The sequence below is a fragment of the Sphaeramia orbicularis genome, chromosome 22 (genome assembly GCF_902148855.1).
Source record: "Sphaeramia orbicularis chromosome 22, fSphaOr1.1, whole genome shotgun sequence".
In the NCBI taxonomy this organism is placed as follows: domain Eukaryota; kingdom Metazoa; phylum Chordata; class Actinopteri; order Kurtiformes; family Apogonidae; genus Sphaeramia; species Sphaeramia orbicularis.
Window position 1 is genome coordinate 39,224,472 of NC_043978.1, and position 8,247 is coordinate 39,232,718.

Here is an 8,247-nt window from a genome sequence, read left to right on the forward strand (position 1 = left end):
ACATGTCATTTATACATTTTGTATATTTTTCAAAACTGTAATACATTTCGTTGGTTCCCAGCCGAGCTCCTAAACTGCATCTTGGGAATTATTTTGCAGCCAACCCTACACAAGTCACCAACCAGTGCATCCTTGGTTTAAGATAGCTGACAAGAACTGCATCCGGGTATTCCATACGTTCTTGGTTTATGCAAACTTACAATTGGAACGTTACTTGGGCTGCGACTGATGACGTTTCACGAAAACGTGAGAACGGAAGAACAGACAAGAACGCGTATTGAGAAATGGCCAAACACAATCACAAGACAGGGAAAAACAAAACACACACCCACAAAAGGGAAGGGAAACTAAAGGCGGCCATACACTGTGCGATTATTTTGATCGTTGCACGCAGCTTCATCTCAAACTGTGCGAATCAATCGTAAAGTCAGGCTCACGATTCATGTTCTCACACTGTACAGACCGATGCTCATATGCGACCTGACTGCTCACACTGTAGGACCATACACCAGAGGATGCACCACACGTTCAAGTGTTGTATCCGGAAATACATTAAAGTGCCAAGGAATCCGTAAAAGTGCATAGATGATTATGTATTGGCGTGAGTCACGAAGTGATAGTGCTAAACAAAAACCAACAAGCTGCTTTGGCAGTATGTGCCATTATCTGCGGAGAATCAAAAAAAGAAGAAAAGATGACGACGTGTTTGGTGCAGGAATTGGTTGTCCAGATGTGGACAGTATGGGCTGTCAGTCCTACAGCTGGAACTAGAGGGAAGCTGCAAAAGCTAAACTGCACTAGGACAATAGCCAGCTACTGTTAGCTTGTACGCTACTGTACGCTTCTGTGTTCGCACATGCACAGTGTGAGAATTTGAGGCCCATGGGCTGGCACTGCTTTGACAGTGCGATACCCTCACGAGGAGCGAGCAGGATTTCAGACAGCTCCATTTTCCTTGTAAACACACGATTGCTGGTCATGAGGTGGTCATGAGGTGTTAATGGCTTCTCTTTACCCCATGTACACTGCACCAAGCACCACACACGATTAGAGGCACGTCGGGCCCGATCGCAGAAAGAGTCACACGAGTGAGAAATCGTCTCTAAAATCACACAGTGTATGGCCGCCTTAACCCTTTCATGCACGAATTATGAGAACCTTAGTCACATTTTTTTTTCCTGAGTGTTTTTATTCCTCTTTAGGCCTGAACAAAAAAACAATGCAATTTAATTTTTTCCAGACAAACCTATTTTTCATAGAGTTACAAAAATGTCCACCATGTGTTTAATTTTGTAAGCAAAGAAACATGTATTTAAAACGCAATATCAAAAACTGACATACTGTGTGAAATGTATGAAATAAAAATAATTTTATTGCAGCTAATCTGATGTTTTCTCTCATTTTAGCCCTTAGGGGTCATACTCTCTCACTCTCTCACTCTCTCACTCTCTCTCATACACTCTATGTATTCATCATAACGTACTCCATGTGTCATCCCCCCCCCCCCCCCCCCCAGTCTCTCTATATCTCTATCGCTCTCTCTTTTCTCCTCCTTTACTCTCTCTCTCTCTCTTTAACCCCAACTGGTCAAGGCAGACAGCCATCCTTCAGGAGTCTGGGTCTGCTCGAGGTTTCTGCTGTTAAAGGGAAGTTTTTCCTCGCCACTGTCACCAATCACAAGTGTTTGCTCCTGAAGGATTCTGTTGGGTCTCTGTAAACTTAATTTGATTCTGATTTGAATTGATAAAGCACTTTGTGACTCTGTCTGTGAAAAGTGCTCTATAAATAAAATTTACTTTACTTATTTACTTACTTTACTCTAATACTAGCTATTACTCACTTCATGGAGATAATACAAAAAATATATATATATAAAAAAATACTTAAACATGTTAGTGTAGATCAGGTTTATCAAGAACAGCCAAGTTACAGTAATGTTATCAGTTGCAGTGTATTGTGTATTGTGTTGGCTGATATGCAACTAAAACAACAAAACCCGTGAATATACAAGAGAACAGCTGGAGAATAACTGTCCACCGTTGTGACCACTGTCCATGAAAGGGTTAAGGAAACACACCAAAATTGTGACAGATTTAATGTCACCTCAGTGGAGAATTCTTGCCACTGTCTGTTAATCCATTCATACCATAGTTCATAGTCAGTAAATGTGTCTTCATCTTAAGGTGCACATGTGTTAGTAAACTATTATTAGGCTCAAATTGTAATTATAGTATATAGTGAATGGAGAAAAAAAAATCCGACTTATTTTCATTTTGACTAAATTTTAATTTTCACAATGGCCCTAGTTGGAACCAGGATCCTACAGCGCTGACTCTACTGATCGGCTGTTCAGTTAACGATTTAATTTGGAGTTTTGATTACCCCGTTAAGGAGTCGGTTAAGGACACGGCTGCGCTGGTTGGGTTTGACGAGCGTCTTGATGGCATCGACTCATTGGCTCCATCCCTTTATGAAAGCAGACAGAGTTCATTAAAAGTCTAGTGAAGAGTTAATTGAAAGTCCCCGAGTACTGGCAGACAGATATATAGTCGCTGCACAGGAGAGTGTTACTATCTGTGAGGATGTAGGGAAGAGACGTTTGAGTGAGTAGGGCTGACAGAACAGATGTGAAGAAGTGTGTGTGTGGCAATACTTAATCTAACTCCTTTAATGATAACACATACAGGTCGGTTCCTGGAAATGGCCATTTATTGCTTCTCTGATGTATGTCTTAGAGCTCGGTGGGTCTTAGTTTCAACAGTTTTCTCTGGGATTAATAAAGTAATCTGAATTTGAATGGTTAGAGCTGGTTTTTATGGGGGGCAGCTGTGGCCTAGATGGCTAAAGAGTCGGCTGGACAGTTGGCTGGTTCGATTCCCTGGACTACTGGAGAGTTGTTGGCTGATGTGCAAGGCACCTACCCCCCCCCCCCCATCTGCTCCCCAGGCACCTGACATGGCGAGCCCACTGCGTCTAGCATGCAGTGTGTGTGAGATGCATGATCTAGTGATGGGCTAAAGGCAGAAGACAAATTTCACAGTGTGGTGCATGTTTACATGTGTGACAAACTACTACTGACAAAATAAATATAAATTAAGATCATATTCGATATGCCAATAAAAGGGCAAGTCTTTAACCCTTTCATGCATTAATTATGAGAAGCTTGATCAAGATTTTTTATTCCTGGGTGTTTTTAATTCATCTTTAGGCATGAAAAAACAAACAAACAATATGGTTGAATTTTTTTATGAACCTATTTTTCATGGCGTTACAAAAATATCCACTCAGCTGGACACCATGCGTTTAATTTTAGAAGCAAAGGAACATGTATTTACTGATATACTGTGTGAAAACTATTAAATGAAAACATTAATACTGCTAATCTGATGTTTTCTCACATTTTAACATACCTGCATGGAGATAGTTTGCCCAAAAAAACCCAACCTTTTTGTTTAAAAAAAACAACAAAACAAAACAGTTAATTACAGTCTAAGAACAATTATCAATTTTTTACACTCCAACATGTTTCTGCAGATTAGGTTTATCTAATACAGCAAATTTACAGTAATGGTGTAAATTACAGTTTATGAGATGATGCATAAGTGTCCACTGTGTTGGCTGATATGGAAATAAACCGACTAAATCCATAAATATACAAGTGAACAACACCTTTGAACAGCTGTCTACTGTAGTGACCACTATGCATGAAAGGGTTAAAAAGATCTTAGCTCCTTAAAGCCTTAATGCCATGAGAACTGTACATGCAAATAAACAACTTACAGTACACTTACCTTGTAAACAATCAGAATACAAGTGCTACTAGCTCAGCATGGTAACATAATATGCGTGAGTATGAGTATGTGAGACTGCACAACTGTGTGTCAGATGTGGTAGTCTGCAGCACAGGGACCCCCCAGGGGACGGTGCTCTCGCTGTTCCTGTTCACACTTTACACCTCTGACTTCACACACACACACACACTGTCACCTGCAGAAGTTCACTGACCACACCGCCATTGTTGGTTGTGTGTCTGAAGGGAATGAACAGGAATACAGGGGGGTCATCACACACTTTGTGGACAGGTGGGAGCGAGATTGTGATCGACTTCCACAGGTCACCCCCAAAACACACACAGGTGAACATCTGGGGCTTGGACACTGAGATAGTGGACTCTATTAGGTACCTGGGTGTTCACCGCAACAGTAAACTGGACTGGACTGACAACACAGACGCCCTGTTCTAGAAGGGCCAGAGTCACCCCCACCTGCTGAGGACACTGAGGTCCTCTGGAGGGAACAGGGCTCTGCTCCTCCAGACTTTCTATGACACTGTGGTGGCCTCTGCAGTCCACTTCACCATCGTGTGCTGGGGAGTGGCAGTACAGACAAAGACAGGAAGAGACTCAATAAACTGATAAAGAGTCGGCTCCGTCTTAGACTGCCCACTGGACTCCATCGAGGAGGTGGTGGACAGACAGATGTCGGCAAAGCTGACATCCATCATGGAAAACCCCACCCACCCCCTGCACCACACTGTAGAGGCCCTGAGCAGCTCCTTTAGCACCAGACTTTTACATCCCCTGTGCAAGAAGGAGCGCTTCCACAGGTCATTCCTCCCCACAGTTCACAGTAACCCCCCCATATCACACCATGTTCATGTGCAACCACAATGTAAATAATGTAAAAACTATTTAAATTTTACATCTAAAAAAAAATCTAATGAGCTCTATGCACAGCCCCACTACTTCCTGAACTTCAGGTGGCCCCTTTATTTCCTGTCTTTCATTATTGGACACACTGATTAATCCAGGTGTGTCTGCTGCTTCTCGTTGTGAGCACACCTGGATTAACCAGTGTGTCCAATAATGAAAGACAGGAAATAAAGGGGCCACCTGAAGTTCAGGAGGTAGTGGGGCTGTGCATAGAGCCCATTCTCTATTTATATAAATATTGTTATAAATACCACATTTCTCATTTTCCTTTGTATTTCATTCTCACTGGTGTTTTTTTTTCTACCTGTATTTCTCCTGCACTGGTGTGTTGGATGTTGCTGCTGTTGACTGTGAAATTTCCCCATGGTGGGGTCAATAAAGTCTCGTCTCGTCTCATCTCCATGTCCATGTCCATGTCCAATTAAATACCTATTCCTACAGAGAGAGGTTTGAAAGTCCATGAGTGTCCCAAACAATTACAAATGAACTAACTGATTCTGATAACAAATCATATGTTTTTGTTTTTTTGTTTGTTTTTTTGTTTGTTTGTTTTTCACAGCTTTAAATTAGTTATTTTCCAGCTTCTTATCAAAAACACAAACTGTTAATACAGCAGGACTTCCACATAAAGTCCTGTTTTCTTAGACTTTTATGTTTTCCTTTTCTATTTTTGGACTACTTACAGCAGGGGTGTCAAACTCATTTTGGTTCAGGGGCCACATTCAACTACATTTGATCTGAAGTGGGCCGAACCAGTAAAATTTATATATTATTATGTTATTATATGTCAACTCCAAACTTTTCTATGTTTTAGAGTGAAAAAAGTAAATTTACTTTAACCTTTTTGACGAAAACCTTTTCAAAAAGGTTTATGTCTACAAACTATCCTTTCAAAAGATGTGAATAACATGAACAAACTGAAAAAATAAGTGTAATTTTAACAATATTCTGCCTCAGTTTATCATTTACACATGTACATGTTTATGTTTATGTTTACACATTTGGCAGATTTTACGCATTTTAACTTAAACATCACAGTGGATCTACAAATTCACAAAACATTTAATAACAGGCAGAATATTGTTAAAATTGTACTTACTTGTCTTAAGACATTTCAGGTTGTTCAGATTTTTCAGGTTAATCACATTTTTTGCTAAATTAATCTTTGTTTTAGTGTAAATACATGAAAATATTTACATTTACAAAGAGAAAAATTTGGAGTTGTCATTATTTCTATGTTATTATGATAGTATGTTACTGATCTGACCCACTTGAGATTGAATTAGTCTGAATGTGGAACCTGAACTAAAAGGATTGTTAATATCTTAGTGTAATTTTTGCATTTCACAAATTCATCCCAAGGGCCAGACTGGACCCTCTGGCCCCCGGGCCGCATGTTTGACACCTGTGACTTACAGCATGTCCCACTGTCTAAAATGCACACAGAGCCTTTGTAAACATAAAACTATGTGTTAAATTACCTATTTATCACCTAAGTACAGATGCTATACACGTAGCACCTTGAAATGCAGTTCTCTAATGTAAGGTGACAGGCGTACAGTGGGTTCAGACAGCATGTTTGGTGAAACATTAGTGAATCCTAACCTCTGCACTGGTGACAGCACTGGTGGGGAATGGCTTTCCACCAGACATTTGGTCATTTGGTTATCGCAATCACAGAGCTAGAGTGTGAAACTGTCAAGTGTTGTATTGTGAGCTACACGGCAGCGGTATCCATGGAGACGCCTCATGCTATGTGAGCACTAGTGCCTCAGCAGTGATCGTTGTTGTAGTTCAAGCTGTGCTGCAGGAGGGAAATAGACTGAGAGTTAAAACAATGTGTTAGCTTGTCATAATACAAAAGGGGCTAATGAATAACTTTTAACATATTAGTCATGGGTAACACTGTTAAAACTGGGTATCATGGTACACATAGTTCTATCTCTTTACAGTATATATCGTGATGCAAATTAATCTGAGGCCTGTTTTGAAACATTTCACATTTTTTCCTCTTTTTTTTTCTTCTTTTAATGTAAAACTTCCATGCAAACAATTCCTGTTCAGCATTAGTCCACTCTGTTGTGTTTCTTTCTTTCATCCATGCCATGTGGTGGAGCACACAGCTCACAGATTACAAAATATATTGTTCTAAAGAGTGTGATTTGCGAGGCGATATAAATGATACTTTGCATAACCTTCATAATGATGATCAAAAGGCGAATGCAGTAGAGAGGAAAGCAGCTGTTATTGGAAAATATCATTAGCCGAGTCATTTGAAATGTTTATGTAACAATCATAAATTATCCCTTTACTACACCAGACTTTATCAGTTATTATTATTACCATTTACTTCTGTTTATGATGGTGTTTTTTTCTGTCCTTTTTTTTTGTCCAAACTGAAATATGTCACTGAGTGTTTTATGGTTACCTGATGTCGTCATTCCAAACTCTATTGTTGTATTGACTTTAAACTAGTGCAGTCATTTCCCCTCTTGGATGTATTGTAATAAATGGGTTTGTCTGGTCATACTCAGATAGCTACAAAAAATAACATTTTGTGCTAATCTCTAGGGCTGGGTATCATGGCCAATTTGCTTAATTGATTCAATTTCGATTCATAAGGTTCTGTATCGATTAATCACAGTTCGATTTGATCGGATCTGATATCATTTCAATTCAGTATTGATTGATTCAGATTAATTTAGTGATACCAAAGTACCATTTTGAAATGTAACCTGATTATTTGACTACCGCAGCCATGCAACGTGTAGTGGTTGTGTTAGTTCATTATTATTATTATTATTATTATTATTATTCATTATTATTTTTTAGATTTTTATTGTTATTATCAGATTTTATTATTATTATCTTTAATATAGGATTCATTTTATAGGATTTTACCATGTCATGGCTGGACCTGAGTACTGATTTCGTTCATGTATACATTACATGTAATGACATTAAAGTGAACCTTGAACCTTGAACCTTGTACGTTGTGTTAAACATGACAGAAACGAACCACTTTATTCCTGGCAGAAGAGTATACAGTCAGTCTCATCAGTAATACCCGAACATGTTCTCATACTGTTAAGCTAAAATAAAGAAAGTTGTAAGTAAGCTAACACACCACATCATAATCATGCTATGAAAAAATTAAAAGTAAAAACATGGTCACTTTCACACAAGAATATGCACAACCGATAGAGAGCTAAGCATTACACAAATATAATAGAGTAAAACAACCACTTAGATATGAAAAATCAAGATAAATAATGTAAAATAATGATGGGATTGACAATGTGTGTACTTACCAGGTGGACCACACAGCAAAACTGTTGCTATCTCTCTTGGGTGCACGACCCTAGTCAGCAGGGGTGTGGCGTTCAATGACCAGAAAATAAAATTGTAATTAATGCAATTACAGTGTGTGAGATGGCAAGTGGAATCACACATTCAATACATTAACTCTGTTACAAACACATCAATACTGGTATCAATATTGACAGCAGAGAGGAACACCCTGCCTCCCCCAGGGG